The sequence below is a fragment of the Colobus angolensis genome, unplaced genomic scaffold (assembly GCF_000951035.1).
Source record: "Colobus angolensis palliatus isolate OR3802 unplaced genomic scaffold, Cang.pa_1.0 Scaffold55, whole genome shotgun sequence".
Taxonomy (NCBI): domain Eukaryota; kingdom Metazoa; phylum Chordata; class Mammalia; order Primates; family Cercopithecidae; genus Colobus; species Colobus angolensis.
In genome coordinates, this window is record NW_012119043.1 from 3,842,138 (window position 1) to 3,864,749 (window position 22,612).

Below are 22,612 nucleotides of genomic sequence, written 5' to 3' on the forward strand. Positions count from 1 at the left end.
TCCCATCCCCTTTGCCTTATTTTTTTTTCTTTGCCATATTCCTGATGCTTTTCCTTCTGCCTTTTTTCTTTTTGCCTTTTGCCTTTTGCCAAGCCTCTCCACCCCTCCTTTTCCCTCCTGTGGCCCATACTTTTGCTCATGGAGCTAACCACTAGCCCTTCACACTGACGCCTCGTCACCCAACCTCGTGCCGGCTGGCTTCACAGCTGGGGTGAGTTTATCTCTTCCCATTGGGGATTCTGTCTCTGAAACTAGGAAAGAGAGAATGAGAGAGAGAGAATATGAATATGGGTCCCATGGTGTTGGAGCCCCACTGTATTTTAATCACAGACTTGGCCTTCTTTGAAGAGTGACCCAAAAAGCAAGGCCAGTTCATGGGGCATCTGTATCCAACCCCATCTCAGCTGTTGCGTGGAAAAATAGGATTTCTTGTAGTTAACGGATTAGGTATTTTTCTCACCAGTTGTAAACACAAAGAGTGCATCTTGCAAAAATATAAAAAGTTGCAGGGAGTGGGGGTGCAGGCAGGGGAGATAATGACAGGTAATTGCAAGCTGTCACACTACAAGATATTTGGGGTGCTCGAGTTACATCTGCCAGCAGAATGGTAGAATGGAGGATGGGGGACACTTGGAAGGCTTTGGGGTAGCTTGTGAGGGGAGGTACTTTGCATTAAAACTTCTGTCGCCATCTGTACTTTTGATTTGACAGTCTTACCCTCAAACTACTGGAAAGGAGAGTTTCATACTGACTGTGGGCACAGGCGAGTGTTTGCAATTGCAGCTTGTGCTGTTTGTATGGCGCATGGGATTTGGGGGCCTTCTGGGTTCTGATTCGCTGACCTGCCCAGAGAGGGAGGCTGGACCACTTTCTTTTCCACATTATGTATTGCGCTGCTCTGTTCTGTGCCTCTCCTCATCTGTTTTGAAGGATTCCTTTCCCTCTCTCCAAATCTCTCCCCTCCCGTAAATCAGCATGATTAAATAGCAGAAGGGTGGAGGTGGTGCCATGCATTATTCACATGAGCTGTCTTTACCAGCCTGTCCATATGTCTGAAGGAAACGTTGTGTTTTCATCCCAAGAAGTCACCTTTTTTGAAGATTACCTTGAAGCATCCAAAAGCTAATAGGATGGAGAACTAAAGGCGTTTGACATTAATTGTTCTCTTTATTTATATAACTTAAGCACAAGGCAGGGAAAATCTTCCAAGCTGATTATTTCTTCTGTTTATTCTGAGTCTTTTTTTTAAGCATTCAGAGCTTCTTAAGTAATGAATTTTTAGGAAAAAAGAGCCATGCAACGATAAAGCGACACCAGTAGCAGATTTTCGTCATTTTTTAAAAAAGAAGCGCTCAAATAGAGCAGCCATGAATTTTGTGTAATTTATACTTGAATATGAATATATATATACGTGTATACACACACACACACACACACACATATATGTATTGGAGAGAGAGAGGGAGATAGGGTCTAGCTCTGTCGCCCAGGCTGGAGTGCAGTGATGCAATCTTGTCTCACTGCAACCTCTGCATCCCAGGTTCAATCTATGCTCCTGTCTCAGCCTCCCAAGTAGCTGGGAATACAGAAGGGCATCATCACAGCCAGCTACTTTTCATATTTTTAGTAGACACAGGGTTGCATCATGTTGGCCAGGCCGGTTTCAAACTCCTGGCCTCATGTGATTCACCCACCTCGGCCTCCAAAAGTGGTGGGATTACAGGTGTGAACCACCTCACCTGGCCATGCACTTGAATATGTTTTATTAAATATGAGGTTACTGGTAAGGACTTTATGACATCATACCTATTCACAAGGTACATAACGCATTTATTTTGTCTCTTATGTAGTGCCCAGGATAAGAAAGAAATGAAAGAACCTATGGAAGGGGATACAATTTCAACTTTGACAGTTTGGGATCATAGTGTTATCCTAAAAGCAAGCAAGCAAACAAACAAACAGTGCCAGTTGAAACAATCACATAATCACCTTTCTAGTTAATTTTTCTTTGGGTTCTGGGTCACCCTCTGGAAGTAACAGGTGTTATTTTGACTGAATGACCCCCTAGTGAGGTAAAATTTGGGGCAGAATATAATACAAATTATATTCCAAAGGTGATAAGATGGTTGGAAGTTTGAGCACCAAAAAGAATGTTGTTGTAGAGATGGTATGAGTATAATACACATTTGCATTATTAATATTTTGACATAAAAGGGGGAACTTATTTTAAATCTCAGTGTATTGTCTGAAGCAAGTACTGATTTTTTAAAATACGTTTTTTTCCAGGGAAAGGCTTATACTGTTGGGAAACAATTTCATTTAGGCATTTAGAGAAAAAAAATGTGAAAATTAGGTTTTGAAGTGCATTTTTGCTGTAGAGTGCTAAAATTCCATTGTTATTTAATGCTTCATTTAGAGGATGTGGATTTACAACACAATTGAATGAGAGAAATGGAGTTTAATTTTTTTACTATGACTTCTTATAAACCTGCAAGGGGTCTATTTGAGGAGTAATAGTTGAGTTGACTTTCACCTATGAGTAACCTTCTCCACATCTTCATTGCTTCATTTTTCCCTCAAGTGGATCATGTAATAGAAAACTTCCTCCAAACCTGTTCCTACTTGAGAAATTTCAAAGGATGGAAACCCTTCTCTGAAGGACTTAAAATTACATTTATATCAGAATGAATCATGTTTCGACTTTAAATATCACCTTATTTCTGGCGGTCTCTTTTGTTTCCAAGTGGCAAATGTTTCTTCTGAAATTACATAGGTTCCTCTTGCTCATTCTGTTTCTAAACTGCTCTGGATAAATGTGTGAAAATAGTGAAGCTGTTAAGTCCTGGGAATAAGCTTGGAAAATAGCAGTTATCCTACCTGGGCAGAAGATCCAAACATTCTAGTGGGGAAAGAGACCCCTCTTCCATCTTTTAACAAATCCTCCCTTGAATTGGGGAGAGAAAGGATTGCCTTCCAGAATTGTTTTTCCCTGACTCTGTTGTGTAACAGTTCTTAAAATACTGCCTTGTTAATTTGTTTCTATTTTACATGAGCATTATGCAAACAGTGATAAATGAAATGTATCATTTTTCCCCATAAACCCTCCTCCCAGATTCTCCTCAGTGTTTACAGAAATGTACTCTATTCATGAGCTCAGATCAATTGTTTATACACATCGGTGTTCATTTGTTCAAGGCGGCATCTGGGCCTGGGATGTCGGGAGAGACCCGTTGAGGCAAAGCACTATTAATAGAAAGGCTTATCTCGTTTAAGGGAATAATCATTTTAATATGCTCAGGAAAAAGCCAGTGTGCGGGCTCTTGGCCCACCCTTGCCTAGGCAGGGTCTACACCTTCCAGAAGGAAACACAGCTGAAAAGAGCTCTTCAAGAAGTGATTACGGAGTCGTGATTGCTCTACAAATTGAGTCTTTTTTCTGCTTGACAGTGATCCTGGCATCGTCTCCCCGCTTAATCCTTGCTAGCAATTTGCCTATAGTTGCAGCTAACAAGAGGTGATTAGAGGGGAGTTGCCAGTCACCACTTAACACCCAGCTCTGGGGGCACCATGGGCACAGGCTGCCGAATCAGGCCTGTTTTCCTATTAACTCCCCACCTCTGAATGCATTAGCCCAGCTCTTAGCTAATGACAGTTTTCAAGCAACAGCGTGAGTTCCTGAGTAGCATGGTGATCTGACTCTCCAGCATGCAGCTAGGAAAAGCAGGAAGGAGAGGGAGAAAGCATGTTGTTCTTTGAACCAAATAGATGCACCGAGAGAGAGGGTCTCCCCCAACAAAATTAGGCACATGCTGTGCTGCGTGGCTGTCTTGTTCTTGGAGGTTGAGGGTTGACACAAGAAGGGGACATGATACCTTGCGTATTTCATCTGTCCTGTGGAAGGACCTGAGAATAGCAACAGCAGTGGATCTTGGGTTAGAAGCTAGAGTGAAGCGGTCTGCAGACAGGAGGCTACACCTACAGGGGTGAAAGCAGAGGCAAGGCAGGCTGTGTAGGGGACGGGTCCTTGGTTATCATACTTGAGGGTGCATCAGCATTCCTGCAGGGCTTGTTAAAACCTCTGAGTGTGTGGCACCTATACACCATGGAATACTATGCAGCCATAAAAAGGATGAGTTCACGTCCTTTGTAGGAACATGGATGAAGCTGGAAACCATCATTCTCAGCAAACCACTGCAAGGACAGAAAACCAAATACCACATGTTCTCATTCATAGGTGGGAATTGAACAATGAAAACATGTGGACACAGGGTGGAGAATGTCATACACCAGGGCCTGTCGTGGGGTGGAGGGATGGGGGAGGGATAGCATTAGGAGAAATACCTAATGTAAATGACGAGATAATGGGTGCCTCACACCAACATGGCACATGTATACATATGTAACAAACCTGCACATTGTGCACATGTACCCTAGAGTTAAAGTATAATTAAAATTTTAAAAATTAAAGCCTCTGAGTTGCTGATTCTGTAGGATGTAAAGTGGGGCCAGGTAATTTGCATTCTAACAAATTTCCAAGAGCTGCTGATGCTGCTGGTCTGGGAACCCCCGACTATGAGAGCCCTGCTGAAGTTGGACAGGCTTGGTTTTGCAAAAATGTGAAATGTACCAGATGTACCCTCCACTGACTTGCTTAACAACTGTGCATAGCTCTCCCACTGCAGAACAAAGTCCCTAGTCTCTAACCAACTTCTGAGACATCAGGCCATTCTTTCCCCTGCCATTTTACCTTCCCTTGCCCAAGCTAATTTAACTGTTTCTTTAACTGTTTAACTGTTTAGCTGTTTCTGTCTTTGTTTTGTTTTCTTTTTTCTTTATTTGTTTTTTTTTTTTTTTTTTGAGATGGAGTCTGTCTCTGTTTCCCAGGCTGGAGTGCGTGGAGTGCAAAGGCTCGATCTCACCTCACTGCAACCTCCACCTCCCGGGTCCAAGTGATTCTTGTGCCTCAGCCTCCCAAGTAGCTGGGATTACAGGCATGTGCTACCATGCTCAGTTAATTCTTATATTTTTAGTACAGATGGGGTTTGACCACATTGCCCAGGTTGGTCTCAAACCCCTGACCTCCTTGGCCTCCCAAAGTGCTCAGCCACTGTGCACAGCCTTAATTTAACTGTTTCTTGAACATACTCAGTGCCCCCACACCAAATATCTTTTTATATTCCAAGAATGTTCCTCCCTCCTATTTGCTTATCCTAAAACTTCTTACCTGTCTTTTAAGTTATAGCTCAAGTATTGCCTCCTCCAGGAGCCCCCAGCTGCATTTGTCATTTCTTCCAAATCTGAACTCCTTATATGCTGTGACGTGATGGATATGCTGTTACGTGATGGATAGTGCTTATGTATCTTTTTCCCTAAAGTCAGGAATCCCTTTTATTCATTCAGTTTCACCAACACCTAGCATTGTGATTGGCATATCGTCACTGCAGTCAATTTTTTTATTGAATAAAGTCTTCTATGAAATAGATTTGACTTATGAAAATTAATCTTTTTTTTTTTTTTTTTTTTTTTTTGAGATGGAGTTTTGTTCTGTTGCTCCACTCAGGCTGGAGTGCAATGGCACGATCTCGGCTCACTGCAACCTCCACCTCCTGGGTTCTAGTGATTCTCCTGCCTCAGCCTCCTGAGTAGCTGGGATTACAAGTGTCTGCCACCACACCCGGCTATTTTATTTTTATTATTATTTGTAGTTTTAGTAGAGACAGGGTTTCACCATGTTAGCCAGGCTGGTCTCAAACTCTTGACCTCAGGTGATCCACCTGCCTCAGTCTCCCATAATGCTGGGATTACGTGTTTGAGTCACTGCGCCTGACCAGAGAATTAATATCTAATAAGCAAAGACCAAACACTGGAGTCAGACAACTTACACTTGAGTGTTCACACAATCATGTATGAGGATTTTTCTTTGTTTCTTTTTGATTTTAGCTGTGAGGGCAATTCGCTTCCCCTTGCTGAGACTCAGTCTTATTCATCTTTATAATGGGAATAATAATAATAATGGTAACAGCAGTAGAAGTAGCAGCAGCAGCAATGCTAGTAGTGAGTGATACCACTCACCTCTGCTCCTGTAGGTTGTAAAATACAACACAGTACAATGCCTGGCGCTCTGCAAAGAAAAAAAAAAAGTGTATCAATAGACAGGAGGATTTCTCTTGTTTTCCTTGATTCTACTGTGAGATGTCCACACTGGTGGAAAGGTGATCTGTCTTGTGGAAATGAATGTGTGGAAGTGGAGAGGACCCGGCTCCAGAGTTGGCGGGAAATCGAGCCGAGTAAGGCTTCTCTGACATCTCCTGATGTGAATAGTATGAATAGAGTCTTGGTAATCAGAGCGACTGGAGGGGACACCTTCTACTGGACAGAGGCACAGCCGCATCCTCTCTCTGGTCACTCCTTCCCTGCTCACCCATCCCCGGCCATGCTGGCTTCTTCCTCATGCTGAAGCACTCAGGGATCTCAAGGACTTGGCACAAGCCGTCCTGCCTCTCCTTCCCTCACCACCTTCTCATTCATCAGCTGTTGATCTTGGTGTCACGTCTTCTGAGAAGCTTTCTGTGGCTGGCCCATCAAAAGTGATCCTGCCCAGCCAACTTTTATTCTCTCTGCCAGCACCTGGTACCTTTCCTTCCTCACATTCATAGCTGTCTACCATGATTTTACCTTGGATTTTAGTCCACACTAAGCTTCAAGAGGATAGGAAGCCACGTATTTTGTCCTCCCATACACCCAGAACCTAGAATCTAGAGGAGGTGAGCAGAAAATAGTTGTTCGATGGATGGATACAGGATGGGAGGAACTGATAAAAGCTGCCATGTAACCATCATGGGACATGGCAAAGGTAGATAATATATCTTTTCCCTTGGGAATTTATAATTTTTATTGGGAAGAGAGCATGGATAGAGTATCACTCAGATATTTCTTTCTGTGCTTCCATAGAGCCTATTATTTCCCTAACAGCAAACTCTGTCTCTCCATTCTTCATCACTCCAATTAATAATTATTGAGATATGTTATGTATTTCACACTCTTCTAGAAGCTGCAGAATGTATCAGTAAACAAAATACACAAAAATCTCTGCCTTTGCAGGACTTATATGACAGTGTTGCATTTACCTACTTACTTTCTCCCTGTGATAGAGTTTCTCTTGGTCTAGGGCCATTTGTCATCATAGTTTTTCCCCAGTTCCTAACATGATTCTTTACAGACAGTACATGCTCAAAACAAATTGACTGAATGAACTGATTTTTAAAAATTTTTTCTACTTTCTTGCAACTAAGGCTATAATCCAGCCAAATGAGCTTATCATTAATCTAGCATATTTAAGTATGTGTAGATAAATAATGTTCCATTGGCCCAAAGTAACTATTCCAGCCTCATGTCTTCACTTATAGCCATTCCTTATTTCGAAAATTATTTATTGTTTTGTTGTAGTCGTAGTTTATGCAATTCCCAAAAGCAAAGCTGCAGCATCTTACTGCTGAGAATATTTTGAAACAACTTCCTTCTTTGAATTTAAAATGGTACCCACCCAGGCTGGGTACAATGGCTCATGCCTGTAATCCTAGCACTTTGGGAGGCTGAGGCAGCTGGATCATGAGGTCAGGAGATCAAGACCATCCTGGCTAACATGGTGAAACCCCATCTCTACTAAAAATACAAAAAAAAAAAAAAAAATTAGCTGGGCATGGCAGCATGTGCCTGGAATCCCAGCTATTCGGGAGGCTGAGGCAGGAGAATTGCTTGAACCCGGGAGGCAGAGGTTTCGGTGAGCCAAGATTATGCCAATGTACTCCGATCTGGGTGACAGAGTGAGACTCCATCTCAAAAAAAAAAAAAAAAAAAAGAGGTACCCACCCATTCTGTGTTTCATCAACAGTTGCCAGCATGGTTTGGAATAGTACATTGGACTTCAAGTTCAGTGGCCAGGGGTCACATAGGAATCCTGATCCTCTTGCTAGCTGGATGGCCAAGTGCAAGTCTCTTAACTTTTTACGATCTAAGCATCCTTATTTGTAGGAAGGGGACTTGGTTATCATGCATATTGAATAATGTGTATGATGTGACTGGAAAAGAACGAGATATAGGGATATGCCAAAGAATATGAGTTTGCTAGGTTCTTAGACTCAGAAAAATAGAAGCACGTGTACTTGAATCTATGTTATGTGGTGGTTTTGCTTTCACAATCATCAAACAGGAGTCTAAGCCCACGCTGGTCCTCTGGCATTCTACTAAGATACAGGCAGCACCAACTTTTCCATAATAGCAACCTCAAACCCAAATTGACTGTCTACTGTGTGCCATGCACTGTGCTAGTGTTTTGCATGTTTATCTCATTTGATTTCTTTCCTTAACACTAACAAGGGATCCTATTTTTTACATGTCGTTTATTATTATTGTTATTATTTTGAGTAGGAGTCTCACTCTGTTGGCCAGGCTGGAATGCAGCGGTGCAGTCATAGAGCTCACTGGGGCCTCAAGCTTGTGGGCTCAAGGAATTCTCCTGCCTCAGCCTCCTAAGTAGCTGGGACTACAGATCTGCATCACCATGCCCAGTTAATTTTTAATTTTTGTGTTTGTGTGTGTGGAAATGGGGTCTTACTATGTTGCCCAGACTGGTCTCAAACTCCTGAACTCAAGCGATCCCAGCACTTTGGCCTCCCAAAGTGCTGGGATTATGGGCATGAGCCACTGTGTCACTGTGCCCAACTTAATATGTCTTTTATTTAAAAAAAAAAAAAACTGACAAAATAAACATAACATAAAATGTGTCGTTGGTGATATTTAATGCAACCACCATCACTATCCAGTTTCAGAATATTTTTATAACCTCAAAAGGAACCCCATATCCATTAAGCTGTCCCTCTCCATTCTGTCCTCTCCTTAGCCTCTGGCAATCGCTACAGAACAAAGGCATGGAGAGGTTAAGCGGCCTGCTTTAGACCCACATTACTAAGTGGGAAAACTAGTGTTTGAGGCCGGGAAGTCGGCTACCCTGGTGCAGAACACTTAATTGCTAAGCTAATTAGCTCCCCATTAAAAAGACCTTTCCCCCACCACCCAGTTCACAGGATACAGGGGTTTGTTTCTGGTTAACACAAAAGATGATTTTCTCTGAGGCCTCATTAGAGGATGCCAAGCATTCCCACCAGTGGGCAGCCTGTGGCACCTAGAATGTCCTCTCCTTCCACTTGCTTTTCTTATACCCAGCCCAGTGAGAAGGAGGGTGTCACTTCAGCAGTGGGGGCAGATGGGTCCTCAGTTCCCGCAGGATGCTCCCCACACTGCTTGTCATCAAAGAAATTGCCAGGTCAGCAGGGGTGCCTACTGGCACCCAGAGCTTTTGCCTAGGGCGGAAATATGGCTGTCAGACTTTCTTTAGTTTGCATCCTTATCTTAAAGGTGGGATGAGTCTCCCAAGGTGGGATAGATTGCTGGGAGAGAAGTGAACTTTGGGATGTTGGTAAAATTCTCTGCACAAATAACTTCTAAAGAAAAGGCTAATCCGCTACCCCACTCATCTTTACTCTTTGAAAAATTTAGGATCCCAATCCCAGAAGAGAAGCTTTTTATGAATTCTCCTAATGCAATAGTTGTGCTTACTGAGGTTGCTTGGAGAGACCATCACTCAGGTTGCATTCTACCTTAAAGACATAGGTTTTCTTGTCTTAGAACAGGTATGCACAAACATTTTTTATATAAAGGACCAGATAGTAACAATTTTGAGCTTTGTGGGCCATCTGGTCTCTGTCACAACTACTCAGCTCTGCCATTTTAGTGTGAAAGTAACCACAGACAATCCATAAACAAATAGAGGTAACTGTGTTCTAATAAAACTTTATTTACAGAAGCAGATGGTTGGCTGAATCTGGCTTATGGGCCATAGTTTGAGAGCCCTGTCCTAGACTCCAGCTAACCGCCTTTTCTGTGGTGTGCAGAATCTCCCCCAAGCATTCTGTTGATTCCTGGAACGGCTGCTCCTTTGCTCTCTCTACTGCTTCCTAGCTTGTGAATTTGCATTCATGGTCATCTCTGTTTTCAGGCCATCACAACACAGAGTCAACAGCCTTATGGTGTTTTCCCCAGAGAATTCAATGTGTCAAGTGACATTTTTGAACTGTGTAGAAGATTTCTCTGCAGCTTCTGTGGAGAGCAACAGGGAAGGAGCTTTATATCTTGTAGCCCCCAGCAAATGCCATGCAAAATTCCCACATAATCTTGTTTTCCCAGGATTCTTTCTCAACAGCCATGGAAGTGGGACAGTCGGGGTTGGCGTGCCCATTGAATTCCCCCAACCAAGTACTCAAACTTGCTGATCTTCCCTTCTTCCCTCCTGAGACTTCCTAGGAGGAAGTCTAAAAAATCCCATGTCTTTAATATACAAAAAGATTTTCTTGCCTCTTCTAGTAAAAGTAAATAGTGGGGAGAGAGGGTGAGTAAGGGTCCAGTTCTGATTCAAACACTAAGCTCTTACTTTGGCGTTCTCCACAATAAAGGCAGTAGTATCTCTAAAGGAAATTCTCACGAGTACTTTTTCTCCTCCCCACGTCATCATGGCCTTTGTTCTAAGGAACTTCAAGTCTAATAGGGGATAATACATGCTTCATGTAGAGCAGGTAAAAAACAAATGAGTGCATAGTACTGTGTTAGAGTACGGACAAGTGTGCAGTGAAATCTTGCTGAAAGACTGCATGAAGGAGGAGGCATCTGAACTGAGTCTTAAGGGTTTGGTGTGACATAGGTGAAGCACACTGACTTCACGTGTTAAAGAGTTGTCTGGGTGACAGGTTACCAATTTAGTTTCTACAATATCAGACATAGAAAATTCATCCATCCCTTCTACCATCCTTCTGTCCATCCATCTGTTCATCCATGCCATGCACCCAACCACCCATCCGTCTAATTTTCCAGTCATCCAACTGACCATCCAGCCATCCAGCTAGGCAGCTGGGCAGCCAGCCTTTCTAAAAATATTATTGAACACCTGTGTGTGCCATGGACTAAGCCAAATGACAGGGAGAAAAAGGTAGATGAGGCCATCTCCAAAGGAGTTCAGAGAAGGGTGGTAGATAGGTATGTTAGACAATTCATTTATAAGCTGAATAGATAAATGCTCTTTTGGGTATTTATGAGAGTGATGAGAGGGAACAGTTCATACTGTTGGAAACTGCTCTTGGAGGAGTCAAGCCTGAATAATCAGAAAGACACTAAAAGATGTAAAGCAGGTAAAAAGGAAGAAATATCAGGGCTGATTTTGGAGAGCACAGGGTAAAGTTTCATAAACCAGGTAAGAGCTCAGGAGATGCCAGACATGTGGTGGTATAAGAGATGAAGCAGGGGCCGGGCGCAGTAGCTCATGTCTATAATCCCCGCACTTTGGGAGGCTGAGGCACGCAGATGACGACCTTGGAAGATGGAGACCATCCTGGCTAAAACGGTGAAACCCCTTCTCTACTAGAAATACAAAAAATTAGCTGGACATGGTGGCAGGCATCTGTAGTCCCAGCTACTCGGGAGGCTGAGGCAGGAGAATGGCGTGAACCCGGGAGGCGGAGCTTGCAGTGAGCTGAGATTGCACCACTGCACTCCAGCCTGGGGGACAGAGCAAGACTGTCTCAGTTGAAAAAAAGAGGCCCAAACTTGATGTCCAGCATGAGCTACTGGACTGCATCCTTCAGAGGCCCTAAGAGGACCCTAAAGTTTAGTATTTTAAATAAACATTTTATTTTAGAATACTTTTACATTTACAGAAAAGTTGCAAAGACCGTCCAGAGAGTTCCCATCTGCCCAGCGTCTAGTTTGTCCTCTTGTTAACATTTTTTTTTTTTTGCCTGAAATTGAGTCTTGCTCAATCACCCAGCCTGGAATGCAGTGGTGTGATCTCTGCTCACGGCAACCTTTGCCTCCCAGACTCAAGTGATTCTTGTGCCTGAGCCTCCTGGGTAGATGGGACTACAGGCACGCACCACCATGCCCTGCTAATTTTTGTATTTTTAGTAGAGACGGAGTTTCACCATGTTGGTGAGACTGGTCTCGAATTCCTGACCTTCAGTGATCTCTGCCAGCCTCAGCCTCCCAAAGTGCCGTCTTGTTAACATTTTTCATCGATATGGTACATTTATCACAACTAATGAACCAATATTGATACATTACTGTTAACTAATGTCTACATTTTATTCAGATTTCCTTAGTTTTTGCCTCATTTTTTTCTGTTCCAGGATCTCACATTACATTTAATTGTCATGTCTTCTTAGTCTCTTCTCGTCTGTGACTATTTCTTAGACTCTCCTTGTATTTAATGACCTTGTCTTTTTTGGAGTACTAAGCAGGCATTTTGTAGCGTGTCCCTCCATTGAGGGGTTCGTCTGATGATGAGACTGGAGTTATGGGTTGTGGAGAGGAAGACCACAGAGACAGCATGCCATTTGCATCACACCATTTCAGTGGTACATATTATGAAAATGACTTATCACTATTGATGTTCATCTTGATCATCTGGCTGAGGCAGTGCCTGTCTCATTTTCCCTTTCTTTGCATACTGTGCTCTTTGGAAGGAAATCACTATGAGCAGTTGACACTTAAGGGTGAGGTGTTAGGCTTCACCTCCTTGAAGCAGCAGCCTCTACATCCATGAGGCTTTTCAGCACGACCTGGGTTAATGATCATCAGGTGGAAAATGCAAGATGAACTATTGCAAGCCAGCTCAAAGGAGAATTTGACTCACTACCAGGAAAATTGCCTGCCCCGGAAGCTATTTAGCTGTGGGTTTTGGCCTTCAGGTGGGCTTAGGTGCAGAGCTAAATAATTTTCTTTAAAGAGCTTCACCATCCAGGCAGACATCACAGCCACAGTGCCAGATCCTGTGTCAAAGAAATTAAAGGCTCATTCCTCCATGCAGTAAGTTGCATTGTAACTGTAGGAGTTGGCCCGCTGGGGTATGTGTGTGTGCGTGCATGTGTGTGTGTGTGCGTGTGTGTGTGTGTGTGTTTTCCCATGGAACTGACCAAAGCAGGCAGCACTTGTTGAAATACATCAACATCACTGCAGCACGTCGTTCCTTTTATGACATAGCAGCCTCTTTTCTTTTCTCTGCACTATGACCTTCAGTCAAATTTTTAGGGAGGATGGGGCGTGAAAGCTCCTCAAACATGGTGAAACCTTCTCTCCACATATGCAAACAACTCTGTTATGGAGAGCGTAAGTCAAGACAGCCTTTTGAAGGACAGATTGGAAGTACATTTCCAGTTTATATGCTCCTCTCTTTTGACCAAGGAATTTATATTTTTTCAATAGAAGTCACTCTGTTCTTTTTTTTTTTTTCCTATTCAACAACGAATCATGAGCATCTTTCCTATGGGTGGATGTTTATGTTATTTTCAGTTGTTTCTCCCATCCTCTTTCATTGTATCCCAAATTACTATGGTAGGCAACCTTGGACAAACGTGTTTGAACTCATATAGTGTGTGTCATATATTTTACAATAACTGGAATTGCCTGTTCAAAGGTTAGGGATATCTGAAATTTGGACAATGTCCATCAGATCACTGTCAAATACAGGTGGAGACGTGTCTTCACAACCCAGTGCAACAGCATGGCGTCATGCCTCATCCATCCAAAACTCTAGGGCGCAGGCATTAGTAGTCCCATTTTAAAGATGAATAAACGGAGGCCCCATGAGGTTAAAGGATTGGCGCTGGGTTAACTCATTCTTGGCCATCAGGCATTTGCAGAGGATCACTCAGGAACCTTTGAGGATGAGATGTCCTGAGCTCCGGCTCCTGGTGTCCGACCTGCCATCTCAGTGAGATATCTAGAAAATTATTTGATCTCCTTGCTGGGATTTTCTTAACATGTTTTAAAATCTCAGCCTGATGTAGTGGCTCACCCTATAATCGCAGCACTTCGGGAGGCTGAGGCAGGTGGATCACCGTAGGTTAGGAGTTTGAGACCAGCCTGGCAAACATGGCGAACCCCCACCACTACTAAACAAAATACAAAAAGCAAAACAAAAAAATAGCCGAGTATTGGTGATACACACCTGTAATCCCAGCTACTCGGGAAGCTGAGGTAGGAGAATCTCTTGAACCCAGGAGATGGAGATTGCAGTGAGCCAAGATCACACCACTGCACTCCAGCCTGGGTGACAGAGTGAGACTCTGTCTCAAAAAAACAAATCTCATGACACCAAAAAGCCATAGAGCAGAAGCATCACAGTGCTCTCTGATTTGCCATAGGACCGTTAATCTGTTTTATGATTCTGCGCTAGAATTTTCCAAGTTCATAATCACAAACAAACCTACTATCCTCAACTGTGCTAGAATTCAATTATCTTTGTCCCCCCCACCTGCCCCGCCCCCTGCCATTTCTGTTATATTAAATTAGTATCCTCCTTCTCCAAACAGGCAGCTCCCACTTTGGGGGTGGGGGAGGAGTTCCTGTCCATCAAACCTGGGAAAAATGAGTCCTACTTCCGTCGCACAGTGAATCACAGGCTCTTCCGTGTCAGACTCTGTGGAAAGGATGTTAAAAGAGACAAAAGGACACTGTTGGCGCATTATTAATGTTAAAAATTGTTGACGTTCCATGCAGTGTGTTTTTCTAATTAGAGCCAAGCTGCAGAGTACCATTTCCATAATCAACATGGGAATGGAAACTCAGCAAAATTTCATGTATTTGCAATGAAACCGCTCCCCGGCAACATAAAAATGGCTTTTATAACATAAAGGCTGTAATTAGAATAAGTCAAATCAGTTGGAAACGATTAAGGCCAGAGTAGGCAAAGCTGCCTTCTAAATATTTGTCTGGAGATTAGCCTACTCCTGCAGCCCTGAGAAGCATCTTTGATTTACTTATACTGCTCAATGTGGCAAAGATAATCTTGTGGAAGGCAAATGAACACAGATTTAGATGTGCTGGTCGGCCCCTTCTGTAACTTGACAGGAGGCAGCCCGTTGGAAGCAAAGTCAGAAAAAAAATGAACATAGGGTCATATTAGACAAATTGCTTAAAAAAAAAAAAAAACACACCACAATCATCAATTTAAATTCTTTTAAAATATGCTAGATCTTTGAAGCTTTTAGGATGCACTTTAAAAGTCCACATGGAATAACTCCCTGCATGTCAATGCGACAGTTGATGCACGTCTCATTGTATTTAAAATTATAGTTCTGAGATGGGACTTGCTCCGCGATGCTTGTCTGACATCAGCTATTAAAATACAAGTAAATCTTGGCAGGTGGGAATTTAAAGAAGAAAAGATAATATAAGAAAAATCAGAATGGTTAATGTTAATTTACTAACCAGGGGACACTGGCTACAGAGAGTTCTTCATGTCCTCTCTCTAATAAGATGCAGATATGAGAAATACCTTATTCTTGCCATGGATGGGGATGGAAGTTGTAAAGGGGATGTGAGGGGGGTGAAGAGTGCTACTGTGCGTGTCAGTCCATGGTTTGGGTCCTCTGGGGCCACGGTAACCATGATGGTGAGACAGGTTCATTTTATTAAATTCAGATTAGCCGTTTAGCACTGTCCTGGGAGGGCACAAGAAGGAAATCAAGGAGAAAGGGCAGGACAATAACTGCTCTGGGATCAGGCTGGAACATCGGCGGACCCCAGCCTTCCTTTAGAAGGGCATAATTTGTCTTGACAGGCTCCCCACTCATTTGTAAACCCTCCGAATCCCAAACTTATGTGCGTGCCTGCATTTAGCCATTGAAAAATATAATCAGCCTAATGCATTCTCTTACTGAATTTTAAACCAGCCCATTAAAACTCCTTTAACGTGCTAAAGTCGGCTTCAGAGAGGGTTTCCATTTCATCTTTATTGAGCTGAGGCTATGGTTCGTTCTCCCCTTGCACCACGGTGAGCGCCTGTCAATAATTCAATAACGTAGCCTTGATGGGCCCAGGCCCAACCTAGACTTTCAACGGCGCCAAGCAGCTTGTCAAAGCCTGATGCTTTGTCAATGGCCGACTGATCTATACTGCATGAATCCCCCCGTTCAGCTCTTGATGTGTCCCTGGGAATAAAAAGAAAGCCATTTCAGAAGTCAGCCCAGTGAGAAGCACCTGTTTGTAGAGAATCTTTAATGAGGGCAGGTCGCGCCGTGGTGGAGCGGAGTTCAGCGGAAACCACCGCACTTTGTTTTGTTGAGCCAATGCAGGGTCTCTCTGTGCACGCGCAGGGTGCACGGAGGAGCACGGTCCTGGAGCTGGCGAGTGGATGCCCTAGTCCTTCTGCTTAAGTCTTCTTTACGCAGGCCTTCGCGCTGTACTTGTCTTCACCATTGCAGGAGGCCTTGAACTCAGAAAATCCAGTGGAAGGAGTAAAACGTCTGAATCACATGATCATGCCCCATTGGCCCTTCTTCAGGTGCCAGTGACAGTGATTTGAACCTTCATGTCCCTCTTTTCATGGAACGTCATGAGGCTGTACTGGCTAAAGGGTGCTGCGAAAGGCAGATTAAATAAAAGAATCCAGCCTCACCTTTCTTTCTGGATGGAGGAAAAGGCATCCATTCCCTTTAAGAAGAAAACAAATCATCTGTATTCTTCTTGCCTGGGCACAATTTTTAACCCAGAATTATCCATCTAGTTCCTGCCATCTCCAGGCCTTGCAAGTCGATAGGAGATTTGCAAATATCTCCCTTAAAGAAAGGCAACGAGGAGAGCATTTAATCCATGTTTTAAATGCAAAATGTCTTGAGTCCCAATGCTGCTCAGTTTTTCCTGAAGATAAATTTTAGCTGGATTAAATAACTGTTTTAAAGGCACTATTCATGCAAGTGCTGTCTCATTTGTGACTGTATCTGCATTGCTAATGGATGTGTCTTTTCGTCATGCATACTCTTTCCTGAGCATCTACCCCCAAATTTACAGATTTCTTGCTTGTCAAATTGGGATGGGGTTTGAGGAAGAGGTAACAATGATATAGGTGGAAAAGAGAAGTGCCAGTGTGTTCAAAGCTAATAGAAAATTGTTGCTTTGTATTAGCAGTCAAGGCTCCAGGTTTCCTGAACCACAAAACAACCAAATCTTTTCTTTTTTCAAGACACGGTCTCATTCTGTCACCCAGGCTGCAGTGCCGTGGTGAGATCACAGCTCACAGCAGCCTCCACCTCCCGGGCTCAGGTGATCCTCCCACCTCAGCCCCTCAAGTTGCTGGGGTTTTGCCTTGTTGCCTAGGCTGGTCTTGAACTCCTGGGCTCAAGCGACCTGCCCGCCTCTGCCTCCCAAGCTGCTGGGATTACAGACGTAAGACACCGCAACTGGCCCCAAATCTTTTATGGTAACATAAATTCATGCCACTGCGGCCTGCTGGTCTTCCCAAATAAACAGCAGAGAGTTTCGTATCCCAGCCACAGCATATTAGGATGGAACCAGGTGGGTATGTGAACGAACACTGTAAAAAAGCAAGATTGTTTTTAATGTAAGCTTTTGAGGTGGGGGAAACGGGTAGAAAATGAACATGGTGATTTTAGAGAAGAAAATCTCTCCCAAGTCTATGTCCCTTTGTATGTCCCCAACCCCAGTTAGTGATGGGTATGGCTCATGAAGGCACAGAGAGCCCTAGGAATGTGGCCAGCATTAGGCAGCAGTTGAGCTGGGTCAGTGAATCCTCAGGCTTACAGGCAATTAGGACTTAGAGATGCTGTTGTGATTTTCATACTTTTAATCTGGACGATTGCTTAATGGATTTGTTAATTCATTTATTTTTAGCCTCACAGGTTTGGCTCAAAGACTCGGGTGAATGAGCAACACAGCGCTGATAAAGTAGGGCTTTTCTGTTTAGGGCTAGGGAGGAGGGAAGAAGGAAAGGAAATGAAACACAGGACTTTGCATCTTCCTCTTCATCTTCATCCTTTTCTGTCTGTTCCTCACATTTAGCAGCCCCTGGGGGGGCTACAAAGAATTTTCAGGGTCCAGCGTGGCCTTATATGCCAACCTCTGATAAAGTCCAGCTCAGTTAGCCTGGTGTGGTGGTGCACACCTGTAGCTCCAGCTGGTCGGGAGGCCGAGGTGGGAGGTTTGCTTAAGCCCAGAGTTTGACGTTGCATTGAGCTAGGATCATGCCACTGCACTCCAGCATGGGTGACAGAATAAGGACCCATTTCTTTTTTTTTTTTTTTTTTTTGAGACAGAGTCTCGCTCTGTCGCCCAGGCTGGAGTGCAGTGGCCGGATCTCAGCTCACTGCAAGCTCCGCCTACCGGGTTTACACCATTCTCCTGCCTCAGCCTCCTGAGTAGCTGGGACTACAGGCGCCCACCACCACGCCCGGCTAGTTTTTTGTATTTTTTAGTAGAGACGGGGTTTCACCATGTTAGCCAGGATGGTCTTGATCTCCTGACCTCGTGATCCGCCCGGCTTGGCCTCCCAAAGTGCTGGGATTACAGGCTTGAGCCACCGCGCCCGGCCGGACCCATTTCTTAAAAACCAAAATAAAAAAAAAAAAGACAGCTATTATTTTCCTAATATATCCTATTAAAAGAGAAATGGGAGAAGTGACCTGCCTTCCTCTCCATGAGATGGGGCTCACACCAGGTTTCTCCTGCTCACCGTTGGCCCAGGAAACTCAGGAAATTGATGCTGCATGCACATGACTTGGCAATTCTCCGTCTGAAAGCTTTGTAAGGCTAGTAATCTGTGCTTTAAGAACAATCAGCATCAAAGGCTTTGGCAATGGTGGAGCTGTTAGCATATTAGTTCCATTTGACATGGTGAAATGCTTTGGAAACTAAAAACCCTACCTAATAAAGTTTATTTTCAAAGGATTAGAGATAGAGTTTTGCTCTGAGAGATCATGTTGCCTAAGCCTCCCATTACAGAAGAGCAGAGAGGGGCCTCTAGGGATTCATGGACGTGCCAGTGTCACTGGGACGTAGTAAAAAATCTAAGACTAGTATCTATTTCGCTCCTACTATAATTATCTTTTTCACGTCAGGTGTTGTAAACGTGAAATCTACGCTTTTGTTTCACCCATATGATTTGTTTTTGCTTTTTTTCCCCCCTGTTATTAGCTGCCAACGTTTAGAGATGTAAAGATTTCACTTAAAATCCACATTTTTGGTTTCTTGCAAAAAAAAAATCGGACGATCTGGCATATTGGGCAGCATCCCTCCACTTCACCCAGCAGCTGGAGCTCTGTAGCACCTGCACACCTCAGTGTGGAGATGAGCTTTCCAGTCCCAGGTCAACACGGACCCTCTTCCTCAGGATTGACCTTCGCCCAGCCTGCTTCACTATCCACTGGCTGTCACAGGCATTGGCCTTTGTAGCACTTTCCTCCCACCCTTCCAAAAATAAACGTGCCCAGAGATGCTGGCAGCCTGGAAAGCTTTGCATCTGCATTGGGGCTGCCCGTTCTTTGCCACCATGCCTGAAGATTTCAGTAGCTCTTTGTCAGCACAAATGAGCTTTTCCCCTGGTTCATGGGGAGAGTGGGATCCTGGCACATAGCAAAAAACATCTGGTAATGAATCCATTAGGCAGGCTGTTGCTCAGGCTGCAGGTGCCCAGGGGTCTGAGTGCTGGGCTAAACACGACGCATGAATGGACCCCAAAGATTTTACCTTTTGGCCTTCGTTCTGCCAGAGCTCCGGCTTGGTCCTAAGGGGTCTCCTGACTACTCCAATGCCAGGTGTTCTCCCCAGCCATCCCCAGGTGAGAAGCTGGGCAGCCTTCTGGATTCCCTCCTCTGCCTTCTCCAGCAACAGTCCCTCTCCTAGCATAGCCTTCCTTAGGCACACAAAGGAGAAGACAGAGATCATTTTTGGCAGACGTAAGGAGCAGGATTTGTCGAACTCTGGGCCCTGCAACTCTGTGAACAGACCTGCACACTATACAAAATTATTAGAAGCCCTGTGTCTCAGGGCTCAAGGAGGTTGGGCAGGGAGGTGAGAGTGAATAAAAATGAGGAGGCCGCAAACTGCTTTTGCCCAAGGGCTGGTTTTAATGAGCCTGTCCCTAATGAGTTGTCCCTGCAACTAGCTTCAGGCCTAAACAGATGAGGCAGGGATTCTGCTAAATTTTTGATAGGATTTGCACTGGTTTTATGAGAAAGCAAGCAGTAGAGAGTGCAAAGTTGGGTCATGAATCTTTTACGAGGGTGGATGGTTGTCCGTCTTGTCAACCGGAACGAGAAAGACCTGGTTGCTAATAGAAACCATGGCCTCAGACGTCCATCGTCACCCACCAGATCAGCTAATTTGGTCAGGGTGGCTGGGTGATTTTTTTTTTTTTTTTTCTGATTCAGGACCTGGCCTATGGCCCCTGAGAAGGATTTATCTGAAAACTCCATCAAGGAGATGATTTGAGCCATTGCCTGTTCCTGACTAATGATCTTTTGTGGAACTCAAGCCATATTGGGCATTTACACATTTCTACCATAATGCACTGGGAAGGAAACGCCATCAAACACTTTAATTAGCATCCTTTTTACTCTGGGCATCCCCATTCATATCAAAACCACAAGCCTGACCCTTCAGTTGCACGAGAACACTCTTACCAAGGATAAAATGTCATTTTCGATTCCTATGGAGATGTTTCTAATATTTCTAATACCTGTCATTTCTAAGATTGAGCAGTGCAGGAGATTTCATATACTACCACCTTTTTTTTTAAATATGAAAAGCTGCCAACAAATATATTTCTCCAGTTTGATTCATATACCAAGAGGCAATTTTCTTGGTGGCTTAGAAGGTTACAGAAAATGCTTGATCAGCAGCCTTTACTGTGCTGAGTGAACTCCTGCCCCATCCCCCTCCTGTCTCACACACTCTCTTTCACATTAATCATGTAATTGATTTAATAAGCTCTGGCTTCAAGAGCTCCCCCTCCCATCTTTCTCTGCCCCCTCCCCCTCTCTTATAAGATTTCAGTTCAGCGTTTGACTGGTAGGCTAAGACCCTTGAATCCTGCCAGATATGAACCCAACAACTTTGTTGATGTAAAAAGTATCCTCATCTTATATTTCTGTGGCTCTTTGAAACATAGTTTTTTCTAAGCCATTTCATTAATAGAGTTCAATGTAATAATGTGAAAAAAGTACAGTGTATTTCTATATATGTCTCTAGATATAGACTTCTGTGTATATCTACTTTTCACAAACTTGAAATCATTTCACATGTGTTGTCTTATTTGAACCTCTCTAAAACCAAAAACCTCAAGAATTATCCAGAAGATATCCATTGCTCCTATTTTATGTATTACAAAACTGAAGTACAGACAGATGAACTATTTTAAGACCTTGAGGCTACTTAGGGATGCACGTGGGGTGAAATTTTTGGGCGTCTAAACTTCCTACAATAGGGCACTACTGATTTTTTATTCCTTTGTTGCCTGAGGCATTGCTTTCTCTGGGAGAAACCAAAGCTGTACATATTTATCTTCAAGAGAAACTTTCACTTTGCCTATGAAGAAATAGTTAGAATTGTTTTCTGTGGTTGCCTCAAGTTAGACATGCTAATATACATGAAGTTAAACAAGACCACACATGTGCAAAACTCTTGATGAATCACATTATTATACTAAGCCAATGTTATACTAAACCAACATTAGCTGGGGTTATTAGTTCAGATTATAGTTATGCAGGTCTTCAGGGTCGAGTCTCACGTAGGTATCTTCTGGAGATTACACATGTATTTATCTATGTTCTAACCTGTTTTCTAATGGGTCATCCAGAAATCGTGGGTGTGGTCTGGCTGGGACAGAGTCCCTAGGATTGGGTCAGAGTCTTTGTTGTAAGACGATGTACATATTCAGAAGTTAGTTATCTAGATGTCAGAGTCTGGAGATGGGGCTTCAGTGAGGGATGTCAATGGCAATATTGGGAAAAGAGAACAGAGTTGTGAAGACTTAACAGCCTGGGGGAGAGCGGAAAGCAAAGGCAGCTTTAAAAATAATCAAGATGTTCTGCAAAAATTCCTCTGACTGGGTTCTGATTGGCCTGGGTAGACTTCTTTTTGAGACAGGGTTTTGCTCTGTCTCCCAAGGTAGACTGTGGTGGCATGATCCTAGCTCACTGCAGCCTCGACCTCCCAGGCTCAAGTGATCCTTCTACCTTAGTCTCCCAAGTAGCTGGACCATAGCTGCACACCACCACACCTGGCTAATTTTTAAATTATGTGTAGAGATGAGGGCTCCCTACGTTGCCCCAGGCTGCTCTTGAACCCCTGTGCTCAAGTGATTCTCCCACCTCAGCCTTCCAAAGTGTTGGGGTTATAGGCATGAGCCACTGTGCCCCACTGACATTTTACTCTTAATCCTGGTCTGTATTTAAAGGGTCTGGGTGGATACAGATAGATAGTTACTACCCATAACAGCTTACCATGAATTCTGAGTCTCAACAAATCCATAATCATGGTGTGTCATATGAAGAACATTTTCTAACTCGTATTGCTGAGCCTGACTTTGAAGTGCTTTTTGTTTTTCTGTTTTTTGTTTTCCTTTTGGGAATAAAAAAAAGCAACGTTCTTGACTGCCTGGAAAAATACTGTCTTGTCAGCTGGCGATGCTTGGTGCTGATGAGGAATGTGGTACAGAGTTGGGATAGTCCATTTTAAAGGGTTCAGCATGTGCCTGGGCAGTTAGCAAGGATTAA

General features: G+C 43.6%; 1 protein-coding gene across 11 annotated transcripts in view; it reads left to right on the forward strand.

Moving 5' to 3' along the window:
• RBFOX1 (RNA binding protein, fox-1 homolog (C. elegans) 1) overlaps nt 1–22,612 on the forward strand; it is a 1,723,406-nt gene that overhangs the window by 1,431,508 nt on the left and 269,286 nt on the right. The window lies entirely within an intron of this gene.